Source organism: Octodon degus, unplaced genomic scaffold (genome assembly GCF_000260255.1).
Source record: "Octodon degus isolate 3935 unplaced genomic scaffold, OctDeg1.0 scaffold00007, whole genome shotgun sequence".
Lineage (NCBI taxonomy): Eukaryota > Metazoa > Chordata > Mammalia > Rodentia > Octodontidae > Octodon > Octodon degus.
In genome coordinates, this window is record NW_004524583.1 from 28,116,028 (window position 1) to 28,135,602 (window position 19,575).

At 42.4% G+C, this 19,575-nt stretch overlaps 1 protein-coding gene across 1 annotated transcript in view; it reads right to left on the reverse strand.

The window, feature by feature from the left end:
• The window catches only part of Rtn1 (reticulon 1), a 65,809-nt gene extending 46,779 nt beyond the window's left edge, over positions 1 to 19,030 (reverse strand). Inside the window, exon 1 of the mRNA XM_023701718.1 lies at positions 18,956 to 19,030. The gene's annotated coding sequence lies outside the window, so the exon portion shown is untranslated. The remainder of the gene's footprint in view (positions 1 to 18,955) is intronic.
• Between the last annotated feature and the right edge of the window lie 545 nt (positions 19,031 to 19,575).

Here is a 19,575-nt window from a genome sequence, read left to right on the forward strand (position 1 = left end):
TTTGTTATTGTTTGTCTTATTTTCTCTTTAAACCAATCTTGCATGCTTGCATCTGGTAATTTCAACAATTAGCTTGAAGATGACATCATGCAATATAGCAACCATTGCTGAATTCCTGTTACTTTGATTAGTGAAATTTTGTATCATTTTTAATGCTGTTTTTTATCACTATTTTCTTATCTTTTTTTAAAAAAGTGACTATAAAATAACAGAGCGATTCATTTCAGATAGCTTGCTACTTTTTTTCTACCCTGTATTTGAATCTTACCCAAGAGAAGGTAAAACACAACCAAACAATATTTAGCCCACTCTCTGGTAACTCAGTTTTGCACTCTCAGAATGGAATACTACAATAAGATGATAGAATACAGTAACTAAAGTGATTTTTAGATTATCCAAGTGTTTTTTCCATCTTTCTTTCTTTCTTTCTTTCTTGTGAATAAAGGAGTAATACCATTATTTCTCCATTGAAAGATTAAGATACACTTATATTGTGTTTGCTGTATACAACATCAGATTTGCAAATCTTGGACAAGTAGCCATGCTATGGTAAATAGGTGTCTACAGTGAACTACTAGTTCTCCTTAAATGGGCCTGAAATGCCATAACTAACTATGGAATTATAGTGTAATACAATGGTTGATTCAATAAAAACACAATTCTTTATTTGATAAGTAAATTTCTTACTAAATGGACTTTAATAACTGCTGGATTACCCCCCCAAATTTTTTATTCTACATTCCACTTAACAGAATGTGAAATCAGCTTAATAAGAAGTGTGTAAAAGTGATAGATACATTGCACAATCATTATAATTGGCTCTGAAGGGCTAATTTCCTTCAACCTCTGCAGTTTTAGCTGTGTCAACACGGGCAAAATTGGGAGTTGAAGTAATTAAGCAAATAATTAAAGACAAAAAATATGAGCGAAAAAGAAGCTACATGGCAATCTCACTCTACGTGGATAGAAGTAAGAGCATAATAGTCCATTTCTTTGGGGTATTTTTCTGCCAAAAGGTCATAAGTAAACCATGCACATTCACTGGAACGAAGCAGTTAACGTTCCCTTCTAAATGAACCACAAATATCCACTCTGAATAGCCCTGGTCGCAACTGTCAAAAATCACTATGGATGAGACGTAAGTCATGAAATTAGTCAAGAGCCCACTCACGAGACATCCACAACATCTCCACAGGAGACTGCATGGATGGAAGTCACCCTCCTGGAAGATTTTCTTGATAAGGTAGCATCCTTTTCTCATTAACTGAAGAGTCAGACAGCCACATAATAACTTCTAAATTACTCAATTAACATTTCAGAGGAAATTGCTGAGATGGGAATGGAAACCTCCTTCACATCCACGGCAGAGACAGTGGCCACGCCCTCCCACACTCCAGTCCTGAGGGCCACAGATCCCAGCCAGAGACTGATGTCCAGAATTCCTTTCTACATGGGCCAGGTAGTAAGTGTGTGCAGGCATGCTACACAGCCAGCCCCTCGTAAGGCTCAGGAAGGTACTTCATCTTCTGTCCGCTGGCTGAATGCCCCGACTCATGCTACCTTGAAAAGCTCCGAGTAGAATCCAGATACAGAAGAAGCCTGGTCCTTGTGTTAATGTGGGAACGCAGCTGCCTGCTCATTAGGAACACAGTTCAGACTTCACCTGAATGAGAAATGATGTTCCAATACATTTGAGTAAGTTCATATCTTTGGCTTCTTTTTAAGCAGCTAGAATCAGTCCTTGACAAATCCCATCCCAGCATTCTGAACATGGTACACGTGTCTTAGAGGCTCCCCAGTTAGGTAACGGTGATGGCGGCAAACGATTATGTGGTGCGTGCTGTGTCTCACCCTGTTCCAACTCCTCTGCAGATAACAACTCAATCTTTATCACAATTGCATGATGTAGGCAGTGGCAGTTCTCAATTTTGCCCATGTTGACACAGCTAAAACTGCAGAGGTTGAAGGAAATCAACCCTTCAGAGCCAATTATAATAATCTGCACAATGTTTTATAGATTATGCATCACCTTTACATACTTTTTATTGAGCTGATTTCATATTCTGCTAAGTGGGATGCAGAATAAATTTTTTTGGAGGGGAGGGAGTCCAGATTCATACATCAAATAAAGAATTGCGTTTTTATTGACTCTACCACCGTATTACCATTTTGCCCATTTCACAGATGACAAAAGTGAGGCTCAGTGAGGTTGAAATAATACAGTAACAGAAATTGAACTGAGCCACCAGATGACGTGTTTCCAGATCAAATGCAAGATGCTTCCCAGTTCATATTTTATACAGAAAATATTAGTATTTACTTGATGCATACTCTAACTTACAGATATGTAATACTATGGTAGATTGGTAATCTGGTTTATTAAAAAGTCCACTCATTCATAATGGTCTTTATAACTGATGTCCTGCTAGAAGAAGTCAAAGGTCTTCCAGGGTCCTTTTCATGCAGCAGTGAAGATCCTACTGTGTCTTTAAGAATAAGTACTTTAAGCCAACAGTGGTAGGAAGACATTGATTTTACTACTGAGCTATTATGCTTTTATCTCTTCAGTCCTATCAAGGCCCATAAAATAAGAACTTGGCTCGCTCCAGAGATGCTGGTGGGTGAACCCTTCCCTGGCTTCTCTTACTCTCACGAGGGGCAGCAGGCCGAGCTGCAGGCACCAGGCCCTTAGGATCTCGCAGCCACTTCCCTGTGGCCTGACTCGAGCTGCACACAATGACTTCCCTCTGACCCAGGATTGGCATGGATAAAGCAGTGAGTGAGCTCAGGACTCCCAGGGGAAGGGCGAGATTAGTGGGCATCAGGAAATCCTACATATCCCCACGTTATGTATTGCATGCTCTCTTCTAAGTGAGTAGCACTCTCCCTGCTACTACTGTAGGGATACAGTGAGTGGGTGCTCATCAGGGGACCTGGTGCTGTCCCCCCAGGCAGGCAGCGTATGTCAGTGCAAGCAAACTTGGCCTTTTGGAGTAGGAGCTGAGGTGAGGGGACCTCCTAGGCTGCCACCAAAGAAGTACGCATACTCTGTCCGGCCTGCCCCTGACACCGTGTTACTAGAGGCCAACAAACTCTGGGCCTCATCCTCACAAAGTGACACCTCGCCTTCTTCTCCAGGCTTAGAGGCTCACTCCGAAATCCTTGCAACTTCACTTGACCCTTTGTTTGTCTTTTCGGCCTGTACTCTTACACTCAGTACTTTCCTATTCTTCCAGTAAGTTACTCACCAATAGCAAATAGATCTAATCATACTTTCTAAAGCTGCAACAATACCACATACCATTTTAGCAGTCTCTTAAGTTTGTGCCAGCTCTCTGGCTTTGTCTGCTAAATGTCCTTCTATCCTGACTGGTACCTACAGCTGGCTCTCTGCCAGTTGGCCATCAACTTGCTGGCAATCCTTGCAAACAATCACGCCCTGGCATGTGAAATGAGTCTCTGATGGCTTCTTCAGCTCAGCCGAAGGAAGGTCTAATACCGGTTTGCCGGGCTGCTCAGTTATTGTAAAAATTTGTTTGATCGCTGCTAGAGAACCTGGCCCAGCTCAGGTCGTAATGTAATCATCTTGAAATTGTCTGCATGTTGCTCTGTTCTTTAATGATGGCTCAGAACTAACCACATTGCTTTCCTTCCTTTCCTGACCTCCACCCTAAGATCTCAGGGGAGAACATTAAGGCAATTATGGTAAATGATTTAGCAAGGATTACATCAGTGGTCAATAGCAGGATAGGAATCTACAGCCGGAATTATCAGGTTTCCCTTCCTACACTTAAGATCTATCAGGACTTGAAAGGAAACATTTACAGAAACGTTTACAGACAACGCTGCACATCCTGGCACTTGTCCATGAGCTGCTCTCTCTCAGACACTGTGTAGACACAGAGGATGAGAGATGGGCAGTGTGGTCCTTGTCTTTGGGGACCTGCTGCATGGCATGGGGCTGAGGTAGCAGCCAGGAGATGCTGGCATTTGTGGGGGCAGTCTGCCCAACGCCAAAGGGTGGACAGGGGCCCTGAATTCTCTCCTGAGCTCCACAGAGGGTGCTCGGGAGACACTGCTTGTGCCTTCCTTGGGGTGTAAACATAATGATAAAGGCAAAAAACCCTCCAATTAATGAAAAAGGTATGCACCCAGTATCAGCCAAACACCACATTGGATTTCTATGCACAAAACAGAGAGGAAGCTACAAGGAAGAAAAAGCAGTTAGTAGAAGGAAGCATTACTTAGTGGTGGCAACATCCAAGAGGATGTCAAAGCTGGAAGGAAAACACAGAAGACACCCACTTTAAGTGAATGAAAAACCTCCAGACACCCAGCTCAACGTCTACGGTCAGATCTCACATGCTCTGCCAATCTGTCATTTGGTTTGTTTTGTTCCTTTTCTTATTTCGAAGTAACTCCACTTCTGTGTCTTCCTGCATTGCCTAACATAAGCTCGTTTTGGGCAGTGGCGAATCTTCACTGCATCCTGGGAAGCAAGGTGAACATAAGAAGGCCTCCCCATGGCATTAGGTGAACAAGTGTTCATTCACTGCCCTGGCACCTTGGAATGGAAACAAGTACGGTAGAGGCGGAAACCCTGGAAGTAGAGTAGATGCTACATTCTGACTCCTTTCCCCTTTCTCTACTGCATATTACTAGAATCTACTCCTGGGCATGGCACCTGCGTGAAATGTGCATTTATCAGCTTATGACAATGCATATTGTTTACACCCTAATGATGATTAGATTTTTTTTTTCCTTCCCCTATCTCACTTAATATTCTCCTCTGAGGTTTCAGGATAGAGGCAGGGAAGAGAAGGAAAGCAACAAGGTTAGTTCCAAGCCATCATTAAAGAACCTAGCAAATATATGCAATTTAAATACAGCTACACAGAGCTGGGCCCAGTTCTAGTTTTATTTTATTTATTTATTTATTTATTTATTTATTTATTTATTTATTTTAAATGTATTTAGTACAGGGTCTACAGGGTCTCACTATGTAGATCAGACTCATAGTGATCCTCCTGTTTTCAGCCTCCAAAGCACCGAGATTATAGGTACGTACCACACGCCCAGTCTCAATCACTGTCTCAGCGTGTCCCAGGGCAGGAGCCAGCACAGCACCCCGGCCTCTGCCCTCTGCCTAAGGAGGCGCTTTAGTTTACAGAGCTATTTAGCCAGCCCTAGTTCTGCTTATAATTAGATGGCCATCTAAGGCTCTGGATGTTCATAGGTGAGACTTTTGAATGGTGATTAAACTGTGGGTGTGGTGCAGCTGGCTTGCTGTGAGGAGGTGGGACCCAGTAGAAGAGGGCACGACCCAGAGCTTGAATCTCCTGTCCCTGCTCCCTACTTCATTCTCTCTGACTCCTATCTGCCAAGCCATGCATAAGTATTCCAGTGCCATACTCCCGTGCCATGCTACCCCGCCTCAGGGCCAGCTGACTATAGCCCGAGACATGAGCCAGGGCACACCTCCCTTCCTTCAATTTGTAGTCAGCCACTGTGTCTCAGTGACAAAGAAAGTAATCAATACTGCAGAACTGGCCTCTTATCCCCATTTTGCAGATAAAGACACAGAAGTATTGGGATCGGGTCACATGACCTGAACTCTGTGCCCCTGACACCAGAGCTCCAGCTCACTGTCTTAGTCTCTCACAAACTGAATCAGATAGAAGAGGAGATTCATTTCCTACCCTGCTGAAGCCTTGGTGCTCCAGATGCAAGGGCTGCATCTGCTGAGTTCTGCTCGCGCACCATGATGTCCCAGGACCCCGCACAGCAACAGAGAGGGTACAGGCTCACACCTGTCGTCCTTGTCTAGAGCCACTAATCCCATCACTGATGCCCCAACCTCAGGGCCTCCTCTCACCCTAATTAGCTCCCAAGGGTCCCATCTCTAAAAACCAGCAACATGGAATTTGGGGATTAAGTTTCTGATATATGAACTTCAGGGGACACATTTAAACCACAGCAACCTCCTCCTTATCACTCAATCACCTCCTTTCTACTTGGTCACTGAACAAAGATCACAACAGATCTCTTGGACCACTTTCTTTTGTTTTCAGTAATTTATTATGGACTTTAATGTCTTTGTAGGAATAAGAATTTCTCAAATATCAATCATCAACCATTTTGGCTCCTGTAGCTTCTTTTGTTTCCATTGTTGCTGCTATTTATGCTGATGCTTTATTTCATTTTAATCAGGGTATAATTGTGAGTCTGCTTTTTCTATTCTCAAAATCTACTCTCGTGTCCTGACACAGTTCACTTCACCCAGCAACAGAGAGGGTACAGGCTCTGTACCATTGTTTTAGTGACCACAAAATATTCCATTCTGGCCATTATTTGGATTCTTCTTAAGTAACCATGGATAACTATATACCCTTCTCCCCATGACTATCGTTGACATGGAGGTGTTTATAACAACTGCATTAGCTTTCTTATTGCTGGGCACAATATGAACACTGACACCTTAAAGGAAGAGAGGCTTAACTTGGCCCTTTTCAGGGGGTTCAGTTCATGGTCTGCGGGATCCAAGCCTGGACCATCTTGGCAGAAAGACCTGGTGGAGCACACCTGCCTAGTGCCCGGCAGGCGGGAAACCGAGGATTCGAACAGAGATGGGGAGGAAGGGTCAGGGCCCAGATCCACTACGCAAAGCCAAGGCCCCCTCATGTGCCCAGACACACCGAGGAGACTGCCCTCCAATTCCTGGGCTGGTCCCAAGCCAATCAAATTGCTACCACCAAGTTTAACTGTCACAGTAACTATAAGATAAAACTTACCTTTTTTATACATTGAAGTATAGTTATACGGCTTGATTAAAATCACAAAAAATGCTGAAGTTAGTAGGTTAGCTAAGACTTACATTAAAAATAACAGCTTTGGAAACAACCCTGGAGGGCCTGGGGATTTGGCTCAGAGGTGGAATGCCTGCCTTGCAAACTGAAAACCCTGAGTTCAGTTCTCAGGATCAAAAACAAAAACTAAACCTCTCCTAAAAATAATAATAATAATAATAATAATAATAATAATAATTAATAAAGCTCTTGAAACAACTCTGGGATGAAAGAAAAGTATTTTGTGAAAATATGATGTTATGGTCTGAATGTTTGCATAGCCCACAAATTCTTATGTTGAAATGGAACCCTGGAGGAGACTGTCAGGAGGCGGTATCTGAGGAAATGATTCTATCATGAAGGCGCAGGCTTTAGAAACAGGCTAGTGTCCTTATCAGAAGTGACCTCAGACAGCCATGTAGGCCTTCAGCCATGCAAGCAAGCCCCAAGCCAGCACTGTCAGTGAAATGAGCTCCTACTAAGCACCTGAGCGCCCTTATCTTGAACCACCTCACCTCTGAAAGCATGAAAAATAAATTTCTGTCTGTGAGCTACCCAGGTTATGGCTTTTCCTTACAGAAGCCAAATCTAAGCCATATGATGAAAGAGTACGTGATTCCCACTGAAGAAAAGCGAGTCACGGAGGCCCTGTTACGGGAGGCTAACCACCTAGTAACACTCCAACAAGCTCTGGGATGGAGGAAACACATTTGCATTTTAATCCTCCAGCGCTGGATTTTTCTTTTACAGTAAAAAGTGGCTAAGAGCAAGAATGAGAAGTTGCAAAGATTAAATAAATTTCTATTGATCTAGACTGTACTTTTCCCTTGGGTAACAAAGCTAGAAACATTTCAAAGCCCAATAAAACACTGCATGCAGGACTGGAAAGAAGTCAGCTTTCTATCAGGAGCCTCTTGCCTAAATTAATTATTAAGAGCCAATGAAAAACCAAAATACAACCGAATGGACAGCACGCAATACTTGACATTGATTTGCGAGGAGGGTCTAATGTTAAGCTTTGCTGGTCTGGGCCCTGATTTATACCTGCTGTCTTACTGTAAGGAAAGGAAGGGCCTTTGGCAACGTCTTTTTTAGGTCACTGCTATAAAAGTTACCGAGCAGCAGAGGCTCTGCGTCGGTAGAGTTTTTCCATTTCGGGTCTCACGGTGGGTTTCCCTCTTGAAGAGAACGATTGTTATCAAGAGTGAGGGAGCCATGCCACCCACGCACTCTGACCCGCAGCGTAGGGCCAGGGTCGCTGCCCTGCGCCGGTGCACGCCGCACTCTTCACACGGATCCCGCTGACTCCTCCCAGCGGCCTCTGACCGGATGAAAGCTCCTTTGATCAGATTTTAGAGATAAAGCAAGACAGAGAAACCAGGTATCCAAGGATAGCACCAGACCTCCCTCTGTCCCCGAGGATGTTACCATGCCTAGGAATATGGGTTTTGTGCAACCACAAGTCTCCAAGTTTCCAGTGTATGTATGATAAAATGGACAAAACTTACAATTGGGTTAGGTAAGGAATTGAGAGGAAACCAGGAAAGAGAAAGCTGCGCTAGGGCCGGGGATAGATCCATAACATCTCTTAGATTTTGGAAATGGTGGAGGAAGTCTGTGAGGCGGCATCTGATCTGTCCCCTTCGCACCGCTGGCTTGCAGCTGAGGCTAACGTCACAAAAAGCTCCTGTGTGTGACAGCAGCAAGGAGCAGCCTCTAGATTCCGCGATGAGGTTTTTCCTCTTTTCCCTGTAATCAGGGGAAAGGAGTAGGGCCAGGGGCCCCTGAGTGACACAGGGTATCAGACTCTGAGGGCCACCCAAAGGGACTCCGTTGTTCCTGCCTTTGAAGGTCACCTAAAATTAGAAACATGAGGCAAATTATTTTCTTCACCTGCTAGTAAAATGCAAACTCAAGGAATTAGAAGTGTGGTACAGACAAATGGAAAAGAGGTTGGTAATAGTCCTACCACTGTACAATTCTCCAGTCTACAGGCAAAGAATGGCATCTTGTGGCTTGAGTGCACATTTTGCACACTTCTTGTGAGGGTGTGGGTCCCTACCAAGGCTCGCTGCTGCTCATTTTTGCCTCTGTGCGGTGACTTTACATTATTTGCATATTTCTAGTAGGTTGCTGGTCTTTTTGTATTATTTTTGGAACTCATTATTTATTATGATTATTGATCTTATCTTCATGTTTTAAAAATCTCTATGTCATATACTTCAACTTTAATTATCACGTATTTTGCTCTAAGAAGTTTTACCTTGTATATGGCCAAGTCTATATATCTTTACTGTGTAACCTGTAGGACCTATAAATTGTAGAAAAATATTATTCTTCATACAGTTGAACTGCAATTTGGGGGTATGCTGTGCGATACAGCCTTTTGGGGAGCAACTAAGCAGTATTTCCATTTCAAACTAAAAATTCACCTTGTGAATGAAATATGTTATCCTTACTTCACTTGGGAATTTGGTGGCCATGGAGATAGCTCAGCAGTCTAGCACCTGCCTAGGCCAGTGGAAGGACCCAGCTTCTATCCCCAGTAGTGCGTGTTGTGCTGGTCCCACCCCCGGGTGTGCTGAGCCAGCCAACTAGACGAGGTGTGGTGGTGCATACCTTAATGCCAGGGGTGGGAAGGCTGAAAACAGGAGGATTACTGCGAGTCCGAGCTACCTAGTGAGATCCTGAACCAAATACATAAAATTATTTTTTTAAAAAAAAGAAAGAAAAGAAAACTTAGAAGGCATCTGTATCCCAAAGGCAAATTCATATTTGTTGCTGTAGTTAAGTGACTCCTGGTAGCTGCTTCTTCATGACTAGGACATCTGTTACAAGGGAGGCAGGGTAGAAAATAAGTGTGGGAATTGGTAATTTCTTGGATTATTTGTCCAGCTATATAGCCCCATGGGGAGGAGTGCTTTCTGAACTCTTGACAGCTTCAGCTGTATTTCTGATTGCCACTTCTTCGCTCCAACTCGACCTGGTTTCTCAGGTCCTATATCACAGCGCAGATTGCTATCACCTTGCGGGACCAACTTCGCAGTGACCGCTTCAGATGGCAGAGGCTCTGTGCCTTGTGACTGTACGTGTTCACCAGAATGCCTGATGCCACGGGTGCTGCCTTAGACGTCTTCTCCATTCAGCATGGTGTGTTTTCTAATCACTTATCTTAGCCTAAGCCACACATTTCATCAGTATTCAAGCTGGCTCATTTGAATTCCTCCTGCAACACTGTTTTCATGTTCTTCTATTTAGAAAAGTCTCATTTTGCATTATGTGAGTTAATTTTAGGGCCTAATGATGTGAGCTCATTGCTAACATCCATAAGACAAATTATAACAAGTACAACTCTTCAGATCTGAATGCCAAGACAAATCCTGTCATCTGGTACTTTGCCTCTACCTAAAGACATTTGTTTTTTGTTTTTTTTTTTTTCCCCATCTGTTTGGAAACTTATTTAAGCAAATTAACATTTCTCTCAATTAATCTGGCTTGTGTATCAAATGGCAAATATTTTTACTTGAAGAACTTTCATTTTGTTATTTAGTCTGCATCACACTATCTACGCCATAACAATTGTTATTTCCATCCGACAGATTAAGAACAGATTGAAAAAAGTAAAAATACTGTGCTTGGAGCCAAACAGCCCTCCAGGGACGAGTGCCTTGCGCCTGTCTAGGCCGCAGCCCTGCTGTCCTGGGCTCTCTGCTCGCCCAGGCTCCGACAGAAGCCAACTCGGTGCTGCCGCTTGTCTCTGGCTCTGGGCCTCAGGGTCTTCAGCCTCTACCTACAGCCATACTACCTCGCACGGGCTTCCCTGGCTGAACCCCAGGGCCGTGGGAAGCAACACGGAGACAGTTCTTTCCTCTTCTGCCCAAAAATCCTCCTCATGTTTTCTCTTTTTGGCCACAAACTCGGAGAATTTTCTTCCAGTCCACAAAGAGGAGGAAAGAGAAAGCAGTTCTGTCTCCCACGCAGAAGGCAGGGATCCCAAAGAACTCGGGGCGCTAGCGAGGAGACAGGCAGCGCAGGCTGGACAGGGTGCGCCTGGAGCTGGACAGCACCCGCCCCCTCCCCGTGATGTTGAAAAATCCCGTCTGGGCTCAGGCGCAAGCGCACAGAAAGAATGGAGCTTCTGCAGTCAGACAGGACTGTATTTGCATTCGAGTGACACTGCTTGTTAATATGTGACTTTGGAGGCCAATTTCAGGAGCTTATTCATTTACAAGAGGGATTGAGCAGAACCACCTCAGCACTCGGTAAGTGGTAGTCACGATTAGTACTCCTAGTGGCAGAGGCAAAGACCTGAGATACTCTTTCTATGCAAAGAAATAAAACAATCACTTTACCTCCTCCAAAAAAAAAAAAAAGAAAGAAAAAAAAAAAGAAAAGAAAAGAAAGAAATGAAATAAAAGATACCAATCATAGGGCTGCCCAAATAGCTCAGCGGATTAAAGCACCCTCAAGCAGGTGCAGGGGCAGGGGTTTCGATCCCCAGCCCTGCCTTGCTGCCCCACCCACACAGCATGCTGAGACAGTGATTGAGATTAGGTGTGGTGGTGTGCGCCTGTAATCCCAGCTCTTGGGAGCCTGTAAACAGGAGAATCACTACAAGTCTGATCTAGTAGTGAGACCCTGAACACCCTGTAGACCCTTCCCTAAAATACAGAGGAAAAAAAAAAAAAAAGACACTGAGCATAAACCATCCTCAACAGTATATGGCACATGATAAAAAAAAAACTCACTAATGTTGCCACTCTGAACAGAGATTATAATAGGCTTTGGGAAGGTCCTTCTTTCTGAAAGTAGGAGTTTTAGGCAATGGCAGGAAAAATTATCTGAAAGAATTATTAGGAATTACTAAACAATTATTATTAGAATTATTATGCACAAGATAAGGCAGGTAAGGTAGGGGAAAAAGAGAGGCAACAACGTAGGAAGCCTAATCTCCCCCGACGTTGCGTTCAGAGTCTGAAGATGCAAAGTAAGACTCCATCATTAGCACAAATCCTGGCTAATTATGTCACCTCTGCTGTGTGAGCCACGAAGCCACCGTGGGAGAAAAAATAGCAACTGCCTGGCTGTAAATCACCGTGTCAGAACTTAGCAACCCAACTGCAAGGAAAAGAGTAATACCAAAAATACGCCTTTAGGGCGCCCAAAATCATCCCAATGGCAAAACTGCACGATCAGAAATTATTTGGGAAGAGCAGTCAAAGGACAGAGCAGCACTTAAGGAACCGTGCTGTAAATGTGCCACCGAAAACCACAGAGCAATAATTTCAGGCAGTACACAGCTGATAAGCTGCACAACCCCTCAAATATAATCAAATCAAGACACTTAACAAATTCATCAGCTTCACCATGTATTGTTTTTGCAATTGTTATCCTTTCCTCCGATCACTGTATTTTGAAATATACAATAATAATTATCATATAATAAATATACAACAAGTATTGGCAGCTATGGTTTTGCCCCAGAATGCCAGATCTTATTTCATCTGCCTAATTATAATGCTGTATCCACTTCCTCAACTTGCACTGTTCTCTTGTAATCTCCTATAAGACCAACTCCTGTTGGATGGCACATGTGAGCGCGATCAGGTGGTGCTGTCTTTCCACGCGGAAAACACCGGGGGAGAGTCTGACTTTGGGAAATGATTGTAGATCGGAGCTCAGAAGTACAGGCAATGACAACACACGAAAAAGTTTCTGCACAGAAAAGAAAACAATCAAGAGTAAAGACGTGGGCCTGGGACGTAGCTCGGTAGCATGGCTCCTGCCAGCAAGCACAAGGTCCTGAGTTCAATTTCTGATTACCCCCCAAAAAGTAAAACAAAACACAACCTACAGAGTACAAGAATATATGTGTAAGTTCTCCACAAACAACTGAATAGTGGGCAAGAGATCTGAACAGGCATTTCTCAAAAGAAAACACATAGATAGGCAATAGGGGGTTGAAAGAAGTGCTGTCCTCATCATTCACCAAGGAAACGGCAAGCGAAACCAGAACAAGGTATCACCGTACTCTCCTTAGAATGGATCCTATGAAAAAGACAAAGACAAAAACAGGAAGCATCGTGTAGATGCAGGAAAAGGGGCCCTACACGCTGCTGGTGGGAACGGAGTACAGGCACTGAGAAACAGAAGTCCCCCCAAAAAATTAATACTAGAAGTACAAGCAGATATGGAACTAAGGTTATGTATCCCAAGAAAATGAAATCAGGGCCAGCCAAACAGCTCAGCAGATTAAAGCGCCTGCAAGCAGGCGCAGGGACCAGGAGTTCAATCCTCGGACCTGCCATGTTGGCCTTGCCCCAGGGGCTTGCTGAGACAGCAATTGAGACTGGACGTGGTGGTGCTGTCCTCCTGTAATCCCAGCTCTTGGGAGGTTGTAAACAGGCGGATCACTATGAGTTCGATCCAGTAGTGAGACCCTGAACACCCTGTAGACCTTTCCCTAAAAATACCAAAAAAAGAAAGAAAATGAAATCAGTATGTCAAAGATAGCTGCATTGAGTTTACTACAGTCTTATTTATTCACAACAGTGAAGAAATGAAGTCAAACTGTCTAAGAATGAGTGGACAAAGAAAAATGTGACACAGATATGCAACACAATATTATCCTGTCATACGATGATAACACTCTGAGAAGTCTCCTTTTCACACCAAATACTTCTGTGAATTTGAATCTGAGAGAATTTTTTAATATTTTCCACTGATCTTTGCCTTTGTCAGCTCCTGACAATTTATGCTGTTAGACTTTCACAATTTATGTTTGTACCTTGATGGGTCGTTAGTCACTTCTCCCTATTCTGACTGTTCTTATGGGATTGTTTTTCTAGATGAACTTCATAGTCAATCTGCCAATTTCCAAATCAGATATCTCTATTTCTCCTTAAAATATATTTAGAGATCCAGGAGAAACCTAACATTTTTAGTTTAGTTTTCCTATTCTATAATAAACTACATATTGACATGTTTCCCTTTATGTCTTTCAGAAGATTTTTAATTTCACAAAGACCTTTTATGTTATGTAATATTGTTAAAGATTCCATATATATTTTTTCATCTAGTTATTATAAATAGGATTTCTTCTTCCTTTATATTTTTATCTTTAACTTAATTATGTAACCAGCCACCTTACCGTAGTATTCAAGATTTTAATTTTGTTTTTAGTTTTATTCTTTCAGATTTCATAGACACACAATTGTTTCTTTTTTCCTTTAGCTCTTTCTTTAGTTGGAGGACATTTGCCAAAACATGAAATGTCAAACAATAAGGGCAAATGGTATTTGCTCACTATTTTAAAGGAAAAATATTTAAGGTTGTATAATTTATTTTTAAAACAAATACTAACAAAATGCCTTTGTATTTTGCTAAAAGTTGCTTCCCCTTTTCAGAATTTATTATTATGAGGTGGTTATTTGGCACCTATTAAAATGATCATAAACTTTTTGGCTTTTTCGAGTCAAGCTCAGGACCTTGCGCTTGCAAGGCAGGCACTGCACTGCGGAGCTCTATCCTTGATCCTGATCATAAAATTTTTATCATTTAAGAAAATTTGACGAGGGAAAACAAAATGAGCACTTGTGTAGGCAGGTGCAGAGACCAGGGTTCGATTCCCGGTGTGCTGTGCCGGCCCCACCCCCAAGGCACGCTGAGACAGCGACTAAGGCTGGGGATGGTGGCACACGCCTGTAATCCTAGCTCTTGGGAGGTTGAAAACAGGCAGAGCACTACAGGTCCAATCTGTGTAGTGAGACCCTGTACTAAAAATACTAAAAAAAGAAAAAAGAAAAAAAAATGAATTATAAGGGAATACGATATCAATTTTTACATAAAAATTTGTGAAAGCCTGGTTTAAATGGCTGCTTCTCTCAGAACTGTAAGCTTGAAGATTTTTGGGTTTAGGGTCGGTGAGATAGCTCAGCGGACTAAGCACCTGCTTAGGCAAGCGCAGGGACCGGGGTTGGATCCCCAGCACCACATGCCAAGCTGGCCCAATGAGCCGGCGACGGAGACTGGGCGTAGTGGTACATGCCTGTACTCCCAGAGCTGGGGGGGCTGAAAACAGGAGGATCACTACAAGTCCGAGCTGCGTAGTGAGACCCTGTACCAAATACATTAAAAAAAAAAAAATTGTGTTGGAAAACATCCTGTAGTGTTTGGACCTCAGCAACATTTCATCTAAGCATAACATATGTAGGACAAAGCTTAAAAATGCACAAATCTTACAACTCAGAAGCTCTCTAACTACTGTTTGCTTAAAGAAATAAACACATCTGTATGCGAGGAAACATCTAAGGATGCCTACTGCAGCTTATGCGTAAAACCAACAAAAGTAGAAAACCTAATATTTGCATAAAATGTAACAAAGACCTAAGCTAAAGAGAAAAAAGGACCTTCATAGATAAGAAAATATCGGAATGTTTTTGTTTAAAGAAAAACAGGTTGAAAAATGAAACATACAGCCTGACCCCCTCTAAAGAAAACACGTAGAAAGTTGAAATATGTTTAAAGCACTTATAAAAATACTAAAAAGAATGATGTAGCTACTAAAGTTTTTTAAGAGGTGTATGTCTGAAGATCTATGAGTTAAAATGGTAGCAATGTAGTTCTTTCTTACACGCACACGCACACACATACACATACACACCAGATACAATTCCATATACATACCTAAGAAACATGTAGAGAGAAATGTGATAACATACTAATAGTACTGACTGAGTGGCCACAATTTAACACACTATCTTTTCCTTTTATAACTCCTGATTATTTCAAACCTTCCAAGTCATCACCTCAAGGGTTCTACAAAGTTTATTCTCTCCGTCTTATTTTTATTTGTCACTTGAATGTAGTATTGACACTCACCCTGTCCCCTTGGCTTTGACATTTTCCTTTTATCTTTTTTGACACTTTTATCATCTTGTCTTTGTTTTCCCTTTTTCATATTTTTTAATAATGTTAAGCCCTTTCTCCTCCTTCTTGTGTGTGTGGTACTGGGGATTGAACTCAGGGACTCGCACTTGCCAGGCAGGCACTTATGATGCTAAGCTATCTCTTTGGCCCCTTTTTTGTATACTTACAAAGATTTTTATAGCAAAAAAGGAGCAAGTATTGAGGTACCCTACTTCCATCTCGTAGCTGGTTTTCTTCCTGAATCCATTCACCTGTCCTTGGCATTCCCTCTTGCTTCTCCTGTTAGTGCCTTTGCTGCTAGTTTCTGTTCTGTTCTGTTCTGTTCTGTTCTGTTCTGTTCTGTTCTGTTCTGTTCTGTTCTGTTCTGTTCTGCTGCTAGCTTCTCCTTGCTTATAGTTTTCCTTAACCATAGATTTAAAGAGCAAACTAGCAGAGACATAAATAAGAAAGAGGGAGAAGTCCAAATATTTTTCCAAATTACATACTTCAGTGTTTGAAAAAATAATTTAATATATACTAATTTATATTACTAGTTTATCTTAGTTCCTTGAAAAGCTTTGTGTTATTATGTTTCTCTTTTTTTTTTTTTTCTTTTTTTTGCGGAACTGGGGATTGAACTCAAGCCCTTGCGCTTTCCAGGCAAGCGCTTATTCTACTGAGCTATTTCCCCAGCTCACTATGTTTCTTTCTTGTAAGAATCTTTTCGGTTTTTGTCTTGTACTCAATATTTTGAAGATGATAATCTATAGTGTGCTAACTATTGCTATTCTCTTTTTTTAATAGTTTTATTGAGAAACAAATAGGAATTAGACAATTTCAAAACTGATTACTAGCACAGTTTCAGTAATTAACACATTGTTTATTGTTGTCTTAGTGGTTATTCATTGTACATGATGCAGACATGATATCCTGTCCACAAACACTATTAGAACAAATCTCTCTATCCACTGAATTAAGAGGATGTAACTGTACATCTATCCTAACTATTCTGAGTATACAGATACAAAATGGTCATTCATTTATATCCCCCTTTTCTGGTTAGTTTTGTCAGAGAAGGGCATTCCATTGTCATTTAAATATTGTAGGTGCGTGAATTCAGCAAATATTCCAATATAGTCCAATAGTCCATAATAGTAGTGGGTTTTCCATAAGACTGGCAATGTCAGAAGTTGTTGACTTGAGCCTTTTACAGCTCAGCATATTAATATGGCTTTACTTTTTATACTTCGTTTTTATACTTTTCTGCTGTCTCTTACTATTTTCTTATGAAATTTGGTTTTATTTTTTCATTAAAAAAACCCACACATTTGCTCCTTCACTCTCCTCCTGACACCTTCTGCCTAGAGGCAAGTCCAGCTAGCCTGAGCGCAGCCTCTGTGAGCTTCTACTATGGGGGGAGAGGAACTGGAGATCGAACTCAGGACCTTGTGCTTACCAGGTGGGCGCTTATGCTGCTGAGCTATATCCTTGGGCAGTGTGTGCTTCTGAAAACTGATGGCTTCACAGCAAGGTACACAGGATCCAAGCCACTCTGTGACAGGATGTCAGCCTCATTACCCAGTTCAGGCTAAAGCCAGAAGAGAACTTTGTTCAGAAAGACCAAGGAACTTGGTCTGAGATAGCTCAGGGGACTAAGCGCTTGCTTAGGCAAGCGGAGGGGCCAGGTTCGATCTCTGGCACTGCATGCCATGCTGGCCGTGCCCCCGATGGAGTCTGGGCATGGTGCCACATGCCAGTAACCCCAGCACCAAGGAGGCAAAAAGCAGGAGGGTCATTACAAGTCAGAGTGGCAAAGTGAGATCCTGCACACACTCAAAAAAGAAAGACCAAGCAGACAGTGGACCCACGCTCTCCTAGTAAACAGAAACTAAACACCTGCCTTCAGTGAGAAGACGAGCATTTGGGCATGCTGATGTCCCCCACCGGTCTAACTCCTGCAGCCTGAGCGAGCCCCTCTCTCCAGGCCCCGGTGCTCTGTCCATAATTAGTGCTGAAGATAGTTCCTCTGCCTAGTTACTCCCTCGCTGTTCCTTTTCTGCTTTCTTTCCACGGAGTCAGTTTTCCAAAGGCGGACCCAGCTGCAGTTTCTGGAAAGACTTTGCGGGTAGAGAGAGCTGTCCAGGGCCCTGCTCAGGGCAGCCTGCACCTCCAGCAGATCACTTTGGTCTAAACTGAGGGATACTGGGAGACTTGTTAGGATTTTGGCCACTCATACACACACCCCGCTGTCTCAGAGGGGCAAGATGAGGAGATAGAAGTTCCTGGTTGTAACGCACAAGGTCAATTTATTTTTTGCTGAATTTTTAAGTTATTCCGCTTTCAATATGCCATTGCTTTTGGGACAGGGAGCTCTGTGATCTGACTTTATCATCTTACTCTAGAAGTGTACTTAAGGCAATATATGTCAAGGACTGTCCTTCCCAAAGTAAGTCTGCTTTTTCTTCCATAACAAAAACATTTAAAAATACCAGTCCGACTTGCAAGAACAGACTCACACTCAAAAACACAAAGGTTCTGAGGTAATAAATACATACATGGACTGTGTACTGCTTGTGTAAGAAAATGGAAAACTAGGCATGTTTCTAAACATTCAACTAGGTAAGACAGTTGCCTGTAAAAATGGCAAAATGATAATTAAATTAATATCACAGAAATTCTAACCAGAACAAACAATAACAGTATTCTCTATGGCTAAATTAAGAAAAGTGGTCAAAAGCCCACATTTCATGCCTTGTTTTACCTGTTATTTTAATTTCTCATTAGAAACATCAAGGTATTTTTAACAATCACACTTATAATAACTGTTATAACCTCAAATCCTTCAAGAACAGGTTTTAAAAACAGAATGATTCAAAACCTACCAGCAGGGGCAGGGGAGATGGCTCAGTGGAACAAGCGCTTCCCTGGCAAGCGCAAGGGCCTGAGTTCAATCCCCAGTTCCGCCAAAAAAAGAAAGAAAGGGGCTGGCGAGATGGCTCAGTGGTCTAACGCACCTACTTAGAACAAGCTTAGCAAAGCTACAGGGACCGCAGTTCAATCCCCCAGCACCACATGCCAGCCAGCCCCGCCCCCTGGTGGGCTGAGCTGGACACACACACACACACACACACACACACACACACACACACACAAATAAATAAAATTAAAGAAAAAAAAAAAACCAAAGACAAAACAAAACCTACCAACAAGTAGGAAGAAATGTCTTACAAGTCTTCACAGATACCTCAGGAGTTCTAGCGAGTATTTTTCTGTCACTGGAGGAAACTGTTAAAGGGGTGTTTCTTCTGTAGTCCCAGAATGTACACAAAAACTTCCTTTTCATTCTGTGTCATGCTGAGCTCAAATGATCTGTTACTTCATGTCCCACCAGCAAGAGAGTAAAACAAACACAAGGTCCCTGAAGTCATGGGACAAATTTAGCCTGATTTTTAAAAGTTCTAAAAATACTGTTTCAAGCAATTGACCCTCATGGGGCTCAAAACCAAACCATAACCACTGTAAGAACAAATTAGTAACACTAGCAAAATCTGAAGAGCACATGTCACAGTAATTCTGTTGATTAAAGAAAGGGTTCAGCATTTAACAGAGTTGCCTTTACAAAGTAACACGGACTGTACACTGTAAGTGGAGTACCTAACATTTTACTTTGTTTTGGACAAAATTAAGATTTTTTTTCTCTATAGAAATTGGTTAACCAGTGTTACTTATCTTGTTCCACGCTGGGTGCTGGCAGAGAAGTCGGGATATGTGAAGTATGGCTGTAACGGTTCCTCTCAGCTATCCTTAGAATCAAATGTGGGGC